Genomic DNA, 13,720 nt, shown 5'->3' on the forward strand with positions numbered 1-13,720 from the left:
TGCATGCATACGCACGTTTGTTAGCCTGTCAACTGTGTCGAATGTCAACAGGTTGAACCTTTCAGCCTGCCTTCCCCATCTGACGGATACGGCACTGTATGCCACGCCATCTCCAACAAGATAAGATCGCACTGCACTGCACAGCACAGCATTTGTGCCGAGCTTCTATTCCGGTAGACAAACGTAACTACGTATAACAAAGCCCGATTCATATTTACAGGATCACACACACCCATTGCATGTTTACGTCCACATCGCCATTTTAAAACCATGTCGCCTTCGAAAGTTCTTATTTCGCTGTCTCCGCTCGACAGAATAGTCATTTTACAGATTATGGTCACAGCTAGCAAGGTCACATTTTACAGATTTTGCTCACACCGAGCAAGGTTCAGATTTTACACGAGGAGCGACCATTTTATTTACTTTTACTTGGAAACTTGCAATGATGAAGTCGCCGTGTTTCACCCGGCCGAGATACTATACACCTGCAGTCAGTATCTCAAGCCTGTTTCATGTTTCAGAAGCCTGTCTTTGGCCGCACCGACGCCTTTCTGCAGATCTAGGTATTTCTGCACCTGATATCTCCGAGAAAGACTGAAGCTTCTCCACGAACACCACGAGGCTCGATCGTAAATCGGCAGCGGCATCGTTTCTAGGAACCTCTTCCTCCGTTCCACCATTTGTTATCGACTCGTCGAGGCGTTGCTCCGCATTCGTGGCAGGTGGCAGCTTACTGCTTACATCTGCAACGAGACCCTCGATGGCCTCTTCCAGGTCCCCGGTCGGCAGATCGTCCAGCAGCTTCATCCAGGTCTCGCACATGGCGAACATGGAAGCGACGGCGCACTCCGTCAGAGACGTCGACGGCGGCGGCGGCGTTTTGCTTCCTGGAGCTCTTCCTCTTCCTCAGAGGCTTCATGCACTTGTGCAGCCACAGGTTGAGGCTGCCCAGGTAGGCCCTGTGGGATGCGATCCAGTTTCGGAGGTCTGAACGTAGTTTGCCGAGTTCGATCGACACAAGGAGGTCGGCTTGGCGTCAAGGCTCAGAGTCGAGCGGTGTTTCTAGTTTGCAGCTGCTGGATAGTGATTTGATGATCGAGTGCTGAAATCGATGGCACTGATGCATGGTTGTCCACATCATGGTGAAACTGCAGGAAAAGCACATACTTCATCAGATTTATATTGCTGTCAGTATGTAAATGCTAAATTAACTCGCCTGATCTGTCCACCAGCTAGTTGCTGCACTGTTGCCCTTTAATCAGTTGTACTACTCCGTAAGGATTTTTTTTTTTTGCCTAGTTTCCTTAATAAATCGGTCCAATCTATTCTTCTTAATGGAAGTGCAGGAACGCCCAGCTCTCTGACGATGTTCGTAAAAAGAAATGAGTCTGCCCCTTCTGATGGACTGCATACTGATCTACCACGATCTTATAGCGCACATCCCAGTGCAAATTCTCCTATAAAAATTGAAATGGACAAACATACCTCTCAATTAGCTCATCCAGCTGTGGTTGAAGCTCTTTATCCCTTAGATTTTCTGTGTTCATCGAAATGAGATCTATTTTCTGAATAGCCACTTGGATTCTGGAATGCAAGTCTTTTACTGCAGCACGGGTAAAATCGGTGATGATTTGTTTTTTCCCTCGCGACTCCTGGTCTCTCAGTTGCTTACATTTCTCATCATACTTCCTGCAGATGGAGCTGCTGGCCTGAAAGCAGAATCACACAGGGTTACAAAATGGCAACGGGCCACATAACTACAAGTCATATATGGAAGCTTAGTAGTTTCGACCTTTTTCGCTTCAGGACACTAGTAAATTTTGGCTGCATGCAATTGTCCCTTCCACTATCTAAAAGGAACTAAGTGACATCTGAAAAACCTATACAATTACAATTTATTTATTTTGACAATAGAATGTTGTTCTCCATAAACAAGTATTTTGTACACGAAATGCAGTAGAGAGTTCTAGTGAAGGCAGTCACAACTCACAATAGCAAGTCATAAGAATCAAGATATATTTCATTATACTCAAAAGGAAGGGGAAAAGGGACTGCTGCAGGCAAACAGAAATGGGGAACATGCACCAATATTCAAAGCGTGCACATTGAGTAGCAGGCTATTACCTTAACTTCATCATAAAGCTTTGTTTCCCATGCATACAATCTATCTGGCGTTGATGTATGGATGTCAAGCATAGTCCCAAGAGGATTCGTGGATGGCGACAGTTGTGAAGTGTTATGACCGGCATATTAGGTGGGCTGTGGCCCAAGTTATCTTATCGTTATTAGGGGCTTAGCCCAATTATCTTATCGGTATTAGGGTCGTTTGCTTAGGAGTCAAGTAAACCTCTCTATATAAGGAGAGGAGATGTATCAATCTAATCAAGCAAGAAGCAATCAGTATTTGCTCGGCTTTCCTTAGGGAGCCGGGAGACCTAACCCTAGCCGCCTCTTGCGCCGCCGCCGCCTCTTCTCCACCACGCAAGGACGGCGCACAGCCGTCGGCCGCCGCGCCCTCGACCTCGTCTTCCTCCATCTTTCCCCTACAATCTCCGCCTTAGAACCGGCAGAACCCTAGCTCCTAACACCTTGGTATCAGGTAGCTCAGTTCCGATCATGTCTTCGCCGCCGCCCATCCCGTCGCTTCCGTTGCCGACCGTCACCACCGCGCCGCTGGCCTTCTCCACCGCGCCGCTGCCCTCCCCGTCCGCGCCACTGGTCGCATCCTCCGGCGCCGCCACCACCCAGATGACGGCGCTCTCCACCGCACCACCGGCCGCCGTCTACTCCCCGGCGGAGATCACCGGGGTCCTCAACGATCTCATCACCACCGTCCAGGGGATACGGCTATACCTAGCCGGCCCCTACGGGCCGCCGGCCGCCGCGACCGGGCCAGCCGCCCTGCCGTGGTATTCGGCACCCGCGGCGCCGACCGGGCCTCTACACCACCACTGGCTGCTTCAGCCGCCGCCCGCCGCCGTGCCCCAATGGCCGCAGTGGCCGGCGCCGGCCCTCGCCGCGTCACCCACGCCACCAGGGTCCTTGCCGCCACTGCCCTGGCAGCCCTGGCAGCCGCCGCACCCCGGGGCCACCACGACGCTGGTCGGGCCGCTGCAGCCCTCGCTGCAGCTACAGCCAGCCCCCGCCACCGCCCCGATCTGGCCACAATGGCCGGCCGCGGCCATCGCCGCGCCCGCCGCCTCTGCCGTTTCCAAGCAGCAGCAGCTGCCGCTGTCGGCGCCTCCGCCGCCCAGCACCGGGCTGACTACAACCGCGCCGGCGGGCGTGCCGATTCAGCAGGTGTGGTTCCCGCCCTCGCTGTCCCAGCTTCCAGCCTGGTTGGCCGGGACATCACCGCCGCCAGTCTACACCATGGCCGCGGACCAGCCGGCGCCCTCCCTGTCGTACGACGGGCCCTCCGGCTCCGCGGGTTTCCACGCTGGCTTCGACGGGCCACCGCTTTCCTGCGAACGACCTGTGCACACCGGACCAACGCCATCCTCTTCGCTGCTCCGTACCGCCGAGCCGTACACTCACGGCGGTCATGCTCAGACACCGCCGCGCTTCGCCAAGCTCGCCTTCGCCACCTACGACGGCGCCGAGGACCCCCTCAACTGGCTCAACCAGTGCGAGCAGTTCTTCCGGGGGCAACGGACGCTCGCGTCGGACCGCACCTGGCTCGCCTCTTATCACCTCCGCGGCGCCGCACAGACGTGGTACTACGCCCTCGAGCAGGACGAGGGCGGCATGCCCCCATGGGAGCGTTTTCGCGAGTTCTGCCTCCTTCGATTCGGACTACCGATACGTGGGAGCCGGCTGGCGGAGTTGGGCCGCCTTCCCTTCACCTCTACGGTGCAGGACTACACCGACCGCTTTCAGGCCCTGGCGTGCCACGCGTCCGGCGTGGCGGCTCACCAGCGGGCCGAACTCTTCGTCGGCGGTCTACCAGATCATATCCGCGTGGACGTCGAGCTGCAGGGACCCCAGGACCTCCAGACGGCCATGTACTACGCCCGCGCGTTCGAGCGCCGCGCGGTGGCCATCCAGCAGGCATCACCGTCCCGGGCCGCTGGGCCGCCACCCTGGCCGGATGTTCCCGCGCAGGGTCGGCCTGCTCAGGCTTCCGCGGCACCCCTTTGCCGCGACCGCGGCGCGCCCATTCCGCCGGCTCACCTCGGCCGAGCTACTCGAGCGTCGCCGCCAAGGGTTGTGCTTCAACTGCGACGAGACCTACATGCCCGGCCACGTCTGCCCCCGACTCTTCTACCTGGAGGCTGCAGACTACATTGAGGAGGACGCCGTCGCCGCCGGGCTCGGCGACCTGGCCGCCCCAGCTGTCGAGGAGGTGTTTGACGCTGGTTGATCACCTCGAGGAGTTCAGCAAGCGCTTCCCCGCCTTACAGCTCGAGGACGAGCTGTTTGTGCAGGCGGGGAGAAGTGTTATGACCGGCATATTAGGTGGGCTGTGGCCCAAGTTATCTTATCGTTATTAGGGGCTTAGCCCAATTATCTTATCGGTATTAGGGTCGTTTGCTTAGGAGTCAAGTAAACCTCTCTATATAAGGAGAGGAGATGTATCAATCTAATCAAGCAAGAAGCAATCAGTATTTGCTCGGCTTCCCTTAGGGAGCCGGGAGACCTAACCCTAGCCGCCTCTTGCGCCGCCGCCGCCTCTTCTCCACCACGCAAGGACGGCGCACAGCCGTCGGCCGCCGCGCCCTCGACCTCGTCTTCCTCCATCTTTCCCCTACAATCTCCGCCCTAGAACCGGCAGAACCCTAGCTCCTAACATGAAGACACTGATCTATGCCAGGTAAGGTACTTTATCTCAGCTTGAGGAGGGGCTGCATTAAACCATCATGATCAAATTATTTGTCACGGTAAGAAAGACCATGATAAAACACTGAACAAGAAAAGAAAAAATAGCAAGGTCAATTGCCGCGGGGGGGGGGGGGGGGGGGGGGGCGGGGTGAAAATGATCTCAGTACAACAGTAAGGAAAATGCAATGACCACAACATTAAGAAAGAAAAAACAGAACGAAGTTTTAAATTACAGAGTATCGTATAGTAACTTAAAATATAGTAATATTCATCAGTTATTCACATAAATGCTCCTGAATCTATTCGCTACTACCTCCGTCCCAAAATATAAGACGTTTACATGGGAATGGGACAAGCTTGTACACTAGTAAAAATAAAGTTGATACTAATAACTTCAAAAGAGATAGCTTACGTTTAGGAACAGAAACTTCCTCCCTGCAGCAAACAAGGTCGCAAGAAAATTTGATACCTTTGATCCTTGTGCTGCAGCAGAAAAATATTATGAACAAATGGCAAGAGAAGCTGGAGATCATGCAACACAAATGTACGTTACTTGACATATGTAACCTATTTCTTCAGGTAGTAGAGGGCGGAACTGGATTTTATCTTCTTCCAGAATCATTGGAACTTGTTTCCCAGAATCACATGCCCTAAAGAATAATATCTCAACCTCTTTCATGCATGAAGATAAGTCCTTCACCACATTCTTTACTTCAGGATAAGGTTTCTGGGAGTCCATAGTGCGAGCAGCCACAGATGATGGGACCACATTAACTAGGGGGATGGGAGGAATTTCATCATTTTCAATTGTGATAACACCTATTATTCTCCTCTTGCCTTTGAGCCTGTCTGCTGAAGCAATATTTTCTGAAGCTACACTATCTGGTGTTAGAGTACACCTGTCCCAAAGTTTCAGTGGACGAATTGTCGAAACCATCTTCTGAATCTGCAACATGACCCTCCTCATTTGCAGCTGCAAGAGACTTCTCTCCTTCAAAACATTTTCTCAGAAAAGATCCCGTGTCTCTAAGTGACACAGTATAATCATGGTGAGCACATGCAAGCGCACATCTTCCATCAAGTGCCTCTCTAACAAAACGCTTCCTCTCCTGGCATAACACAAGGACCTTGTCGTCTTCAATCGTAGAAGACGCCGCACCCATTTTCAAGTGCAACAGCCAACAGAGCACAAAGTTTCACAGAGGTTACCAGGGAATGCAAATTCAAGGACATCCACCGAGGTTAACTGTAGGATCGCTGGTTGTCGTTGGCAACGACAGGTAGTGGTGTTTGGATGATGCAGTCCGCGCTTCAATGCTGCAACAGTTAAAAAAATCCTACTATTAATAAATTTAACAAGAGTGACATATTCAGTAAGTGACAAGACACCCCTAAAAAAGGTTAGTGCAATACATTCAATGATCCCAAAATTTCATCATGTGATACATATCGCCTATGTCTGTTTCGCCTGACCACTGTCACACATTTGGTTGAAAATAAATCAAATTGAAGGGATCCTAACTGAATTGAAAGCAAAAGACAGAGGATTTCTACCCTGAACTATTTGTTAGAATTGAAATGATTATCATGGAACAGTACCAGATGGTAGAGTTCTGAGACTTGGTTTCCTTAATGAAATCGGAGGGAAACCCCCTCTTTCAATCAAAAAAAAAGAGGCAAAAGCAGAACTACAGTACTCTTTGCATCAAGAGTTCAAGAAGCATCGGTCATATCCGAAAATCCACACAACTATGCAGTGCTAAGATAGACAGAAGCTGAGCATTATTTACTCAGTAATAGTAGTATCTAAACCACTATTTCGAAGCCAACTGACAGTAGTATTTACTCTGTTCCTCTGCAATCCACTGTCACTCCTCCCACCCAGCACACCCGCAAATCCGACCGTTCCACCCCAGGGAGAACTTCAGAGAGAAACTAAAATCACCTCGGCCAATCGGGCCACGGCCGGATTCGGCGCGTGCCGCGCGGTGTCTCCGGATACTTCCGCGACTCCGCTCCACGAGCGCGGCGCGGCGCGAGCGATGGAGGAGAGGAGACGGCAGGGGGAAGAGGCGAGCAGGCCGAGGAGGAGGAGTGTCGTCCGTAGTGCGGGGGAGCACAGACAGGCACAACAGGGCGCCATTGCCGTCGCCTATAGGCATCGCCGGAGGTGAGGAGAGCGCCGTGTGTCGCCGCCATTATTTCGCGGAGGAGTAACTGCGGCGACGCGAACGTGTGTGGCGCAAGGCGAAGCGGCAGGCCTTTTTGGGGTGGGCCCCAGCACAGGAGTCACTCTCGGCCCTCCTAGGTCCTAATCCAGCTCGCGTTTATGGCACATGCAGCCCATCCGTAAGCTTTTTTTTTAGACTTAGCCCATCCGTAAGCAATCCAGCCCGGAAGGCTGCAGGTCTAGAAGCCCAGCCCACCGAGATAACTATCCATCTGTTCGATTCTGGAAGCTCCTTTAGGTAGCCAGATTTGGAGAGCAATTGTAGAGGGCCGTGACACATTGAAAGTTGGCTTGATCAAGCGCATTGGTACCGGAGAGACAACAAGGATCTGGGAAGATAATTGGTTGCCTAGGGAGGAGATGATGAAACCGTATGGGTGTATCACCCAAAACCCGCCGTTGCTCGTTTCTGAGCTCATAGATAGCACATCAGCTGGGTGGGATAGAGAAAAAGTGGAGTCTGTTTTTATGCCGATGGATACTCAAGTTATTCTTCGTATCCCATTATGCACTTGCAATATCCTAGATTTTTGGAGTTGGCATTATGAAAAGAATGGCCTCTTCTCGGTCCGCTTGGCATATCGCATGCTTGTGGCTACGAGATCTAGAAGAGAAGCGTGGCTGGAAAATAACTCGGGCACCTCAAGCGCGTCGATGGAGGAAAGATCTTGGAAGAATTTGTGGAAAACTAGAGTACCTGGAAAGGTCAGGATATTTCTCTGGAGACTGTCAAAGCATTCGATCCCAACAAATGATGTCCGGGTCAGAAGAAATATGGCACAATCAAACTCTTGTAGTATATGTGGGGCATCCGATTCGTGGAGACACTCACTCCTAGATTGCACAATGGCTCGGTGTACCTGGGCGCTCGTAGAAGGAGATCTGTTACAAAAAATGGCAGCTACAACAGAGCCAAAGGCTAAGCATTGGCTCTTCACTTTAACGGAGCTTTTATCTCACGCTGAATTTGTTAAGCTCTCGGTGACGTCATGGGCTATCTGGACGGCAAGGCGGAAGGCTATTCATGAAGGCATTTTTCAGAGCCCACATGCGATCATGTCGTTTGTTGAAAGGTCATCATTGAGCTGGAGACGATCAATGTGAGACAGGAACCGGATCGGACTGAACCCAGGGTGGTACCATCCGTCGGAAGGAAACCAAAAGCTCCGCCTGTGGGCTTTGCAAAGATTAACGTCGATGCGGGATGCAGAACAGGAAGCAGGGGAACAACAGTGGCGGTCTGCAGAGATAACATGGGGACGTATCTTAAAGCTCGGCCCTGGTAATTAGAGGAGTGGATGATCCCGCGACACTGGAGGCAATTGCATGTCGGGAAGGCTTGGCACTCGCTGCGGATCTACACATAAATCAGTTTGTCATTTCCTCGGACGCAAAGGAGGTGGTAAGGGCTATCCACAACGACAGCAATGGACCTTATGGTGCCATCATCAAGGAGATTAGAGTCCAACAGTTATCCTTTTTATGTAATTTTTGTTTTGAAGGTCGTTTGAACAACTTAGAAGCTCATAAGTTAGCCAAGCATTCTCTATCCTAGGGATGGCAGTTTTGCCCATGGTACGGGTACCCGCGGGTACCCTACCCGAAAACAGTGGGCATGGGCAAGACTTGGAGAGATTTTTTACCCATGGGTAATGGGTATGCATACTCGCAAAATATATGGGTAGGGCATGGGTATGAAATTGGACCCATGGGTAACCCAATGGATACCCATAAAGTATTAATAAATGAAAATAACTCCTACGATATGTGGGGTCAACATCCAACTCCTATGGCCCAACCCTAAATCCCGTATCCCCTAAGCCGGCCATAGCTCATAGGCCCACATGCACTTGATCGCCACTCCTCCTACATCCTATGTGTCTCCTCGAAACGATGAAATTTTGAATTATTGTCACCAGACTCATTTTCATCTCTGGATCAGTGATTCCCGAGTCCCACCGCCGCCTCCCACTGCATCAGGCTTCCACCAACCATTGCTCATACTCGCTTGATTCCTCCAAGAGGCCACCCATCAGAGGAGGCCACATCTGTGCTATACTGCTTTGCCCATCGTCACTTGAATTTTAGACTCATTTCTCCACTTTTTAAAATTTAAATGCCATACATTGTACCCAATGGATAGCCACTGGGTATAGGATACCCGATGGGTATGGGCATGGGTATAAATTTATGCCCATGGGTATTCAAGTGGGTGGCTATAGAAGGTTCATGTGGGCATGGGTTAGGGCAGAAGAAGGTTGTACCCACCCATACCCTACCCATTGCCACCCCTACTATATCCTTGGGTCCGGGACGCCACGTTTGGTTTGACCAACCCCATGACCTGAACTGTATCCCACTTCATGTGGTTTTCGATGAATAAAGCTTGGCTATTTCCCTCAAAAAAATAAAAATCTCGACTAGCTTGATCGCACGAGGTTCCAGCCCAGATAACCCCGCTCCCACCCATCCCCCCACTCTCTCTTTCCCAATTCCATTCAAAACCCTCCCACCCTCTCCCAGATTCGCCTTCCCTTTGCCGTCCGTAATCATTCTCTCTCCCCCTTTCCGCTCCCTCTGCAACAATTAGTGAGCGTGATCAATCAACGCGTCCCCCGTGATTTCTCAACCGTTGTCGGCGCCGCGGGCAGAGTGCCCTGCTCCTGTCCTCCGGTTCCTTCTTGCAGGTGCATAAGACTTCGGCCCAGACAAACCCCTTGTTCCCATATCCCTTCCACTCTTTCCCACAAGACCTCTTATTGCACGCTCGCATGCGTCCAGTAGACATGCTTTCACTGAAGGGGTGCGATAATAGGTCGACCCATTCGCCGGGCGTCGGCCAAATGAAAAATGTGATGAAAAATAATAGCACGGGCAGGGAGTCGAACTCCCGACATTGCCGTCACCTATAGGCATCGCCAGAGGCGAGGAGTGCGCCATGTGTCGCCATTATTTCGCGAAAGGGTAATTGCGGCGACGCAATCGTGTGTGGCGCAAGGCGACGTGGTGGGCCAGCCAGTCAAGCCGGTGACTGAGGTTTGCCAATAGCGAGCACTAATTTTACAGTACTAAGTTGAGCGAGGGTCCGCTTTTTTTCTTCAAATTTTCTATATTTTTTTGGGGAAAATGTGAACAAATTTTCTTAAAATATACAAACAATTTTTAAAATCATGAACAAATTTTGAATATTATAACAAACTTTTTGAACGTGAACAATTTCTTTTTTGAAAAACATGAACGAACATTTAAAATTCTGAACATTTATTGAATTTTTTATATACGATGAACAATTTTAAATATATATCAAACAATTTTGTAGTATATTCTTAATAGTGTTAAAAATAAGCATTGAACATTTTGTGATATAAGTTGAACAATATCTAAATGCACATTGAACATTTTTGTGATATGCACTGAACAATTTTAAAATACACAGTGAACATTTAAGAAAATATCTTGAATATTTTCGTAATATAGGGTGAACATTTCGCTAAATATACGATGAACATGTTAGTATATAGACACGCAATGAACTTTATATAATGCATGAGAAAAGAATTAAAAAAGGAGAAGGAAAAAAGAAAGAAAGAAAATAAAAAATAAAAATAAATAAAAAAGAAACAGAAAAGAGATTAGACAACCTTGCGACCATGGGCCGGCTCAAACTGAGGCGTCGGGAGCCCAAGGTTCTACCAAGCTGTTGGGGAACGTAGCAGAAATTCAAAATTTTCTACGCATCACCATGATCAATCTATGGAGTAATCTAGCACCGAGGGGAAGGGGAGTGCATCTACATACCATTGTAGATCGCGATGCGGAAGCGTTGCAAGAACGCGGATGAAGGAGTCGTACTCGTAGCGATTCAGATCGCGGTTGGTTCCGATCTAAGCACCGAAGAACGGTGCCTCCGCGTTCAACACACGTGCAGCCCGTGACGTCTCCCACGCCTTGATCCAGCAAGGAGAGAGGGAGAGGTTGGGGAAGACTCCATCCAGCAGCAGCACGACGGCGTGGTGGTGATGGAGGAGCGTGGCAATCCCGCAGGGCTTCGCCAAGCACCGCGAGAGATGAGGAGGAAGAGGGGTAGGGCTGCGCCAAGAGGGAGATGTTCTCCTGTGTATGGCAGCCCCAAAACCTCAAGTATATATAGGGGAGGGGGAGGGGCTGCGCCCCCATCTAGGGTTCCCCCCCAAGGGGTGCGGCCAGCCCTAGATGGGACTTGGGGGCGGCCAAGGGGGGAGAGAGAGGGGGGCGCCCCACTAGATGGGCCTTAGGCCCATCTGAGCCTAGGGTTTCCCCCTTCCCCCCCTTCCCGCGCCCTGGGCCCCTTGTGGGAGGCGCACCAGCCCACCTAGGGGCTGGTCCCTTCCCACACTTGGCCCATGCAGCCCTCTGGGGCCGGTGGCCCCACCTGGTGGACCCCCGGGACCCTCCCGGTGGTCCCGGTACATTACCGATAGCACCCGAAACTTTTCCGGTGACCAAAACAGGACTTCCCATATATAAATCTTTACCTCCGGACCATTCCGGAACTCCTTGTGACGTCCGGGATCTCATCCGGGACTCCGAACAACATTCGGTAACCACGTATATCTATTCCCTATAACCCTAGCGTCATCGAACCTTAAGTGTGTAGACCCTACGGGTTCGGGAACCATGCAGACATGACCGAGACGTTCTCCGGCCAATAACCAACAGCGGGATCTGGATACCCATGTTGGCTCCCACATGTTCCACGATGATCTCATCGGATGAACCACGATGTCGGGGATTCAATCAATCCCGTATACAATTCCCTTTGTCAATCGGTATGTTACTTGCTCGAGATTCGATCGTCGGTATCCCGATACCTTGTTCAATCTCGTTACCGGCAAGTCTCTTTACTCGTTCCGTAACACATCATCCCGTGATCAACTCCTTGGTCACATTGTGCACATTATGATGATGTCCTACCGAGTGGGCCCAGAGATACCTCTCCGTTTACACGGAGTGACAAATCCCAGTCTTGATTCGTGCCAACCCAACAGACACTTTCGGAGATACCTGTAGTGCACCTTTATAGCCACCCAGTTACGTTGTGACGTTTGGTACACCCAAAGCATTCCTACGGTATCCGGGAGTTGCACAATCTCATGGGCTAAGGAAATGATACTTGACATTAGAAAAGCTCTTAGCAAACGAACTACACGATCTTGTGCTAGGCTTAGGATTGGGTCTTGTCCATCACATCATTCTCCTAATGATGTGATCCCGTTATCAACGACATCCAATGTCCATGGTTAGGAAACCGTAACCATCTATTGATCAACGAGCTAGTCAACTAGAGGCTTACTAGGGACATGGTGTTGTCTATGTATCCACACATGTATCTGAGTTTCCTATCAATACAATTCTAGCATGGATAATAAACGATTATCATGAACAAGGAAATATAATAATAACCAATTTATTATTGCCTCTAGGGCATATTTCTAACAGTCTCCCACTTGCACTAGAGTCAATAATCTAGTTCACATCACCATGTGATTAACACTCACAGGTCACATCACCATGTGACCAACATCCAAAGAGTTTACTAGAGTCAACAATCTAGTTCACATCACTATGTGATTAACACTCAATGAGTTCTGGTATGATCATGTTATGCTTGTGAGAGAGGTTATTAGTCAACGGGTCTGAACCTTTCAGATCCGTGTGTGCTTTATGAACATCTATGTCATCTTGTGGATGCTACCACGCGCTACTTGGAGCCATTTCAAATAACTGCTCTACTATACGAATCCGGTTTACTACTCAGAGTCATCCGGATTAGTGTCAAAGTTTGCATCGACGTAACCCTTTACGACGAACTCCTTTTCACCTCCATAATCGAGAAAATTCCTTAGTCCACTAGATACTAAGGATAAGTTCGACCGCTGTCATGTGATCCATTCCCGGATCACTATTGTACCCCTTGACCAACTCATGGCAAGGCACACTTCATGTGCGGTACACAGCATAGCATATGTAGAGCCTACGTCTAAAGCATAGGGGACGACCTTCTTCCTTTCTCTCTCTTCTGCTGTGGTCAGGTCTTGAGTCTTACTCAATACTCACACCTTGTAACACAGCCAAGAACTCCTTCTTTGCTGATCTATTTTGAACTCTTTCAAAATCATGTCAAGGTGTGCGTTCTTTGAAAGTATCATCAGGCGTCTTGATCTATCTCTATAGATCTTGATGCCCAATATGTAAGCAGCTTTATCCAGGTCTTCCTTTGAAAAACTCCTTTCAAACAACCCTTTATGCTTTCCAGAAATTCTACATCATTTCGGATCAACAATATGTCATTCACATATACTTATCAGAAATGTTGTAGCGCTCCCACTCACTTTATTGTAAATACAAGTTTCTAACAAATTTTGTATAAACCCAAAAACTTTGATCACTCCATCAAAGCGTATATTCTGACTCCGAGAAGCTTGCTCTAGTCCATGGAAGGATCGCTGGAGCTAGCTTACCTTTTAGCATCCTTAGGATCGACAAAACTTTTCTGATTGTATCACATACAACCTTTCCTTACAAAAACTGGTAAGGAAACTTGTTTTGACATCCATCTGCCCGATTTCATAAATGCAGCTAATGCTAACATGATTCCGACGGACTTAAGCATCGCTACGGATGAGAAAA

The 13,720-nt window shown here is 49.8% G+C and overlaps 1 non-coding gene across 1 annotated transcript; it reads right to left on the reverse strand.

The window, feature by feature from the left end:
• Positions 1–262: 262 nt before the first annotated feature.
• On the reverse strand, positions 263–7,082 carry LOC109769480 (protein ALTERED PHOSPHATE STARVATION RESPONSE 1). The gene is made up of 7 exons (XR_006669385.2): positions 6,767–7,082; positions 5,389–6,138; positions 5,234–5,304; positions 4,797–4,844; positions 2,125–2,234; positions 1,486–1,709; positions 263–1,148 (listed from the first exon to the last, which is right to left on the reverse strand). It is a non-coding gene; the product is annotated as a protein ALTERED PHOSPHATE STARVATION RESPONSE 1 (transcript).
• Between the last annotated feature and the right edge of the window lie 6,638 nt (positions 7,083–13,720).

The sequence above is a fragment of the Aegilops tauschii genome, chromosome 2 (genome assembly GCF_002575655.3).
Source record: "Aegilops tauschii subsp. strangulata cultivar AL8/78 chromosome 2, Aet v6.0, whole genome shotgun sequence".
NCBI classification, from domain to species: domain Eukaryota; kingdom Viridiplantae; phylum Streptophyta; class Magnoliopsida; order Poales; family Poaceae; genus Aegilops; species Aegilops tauschii.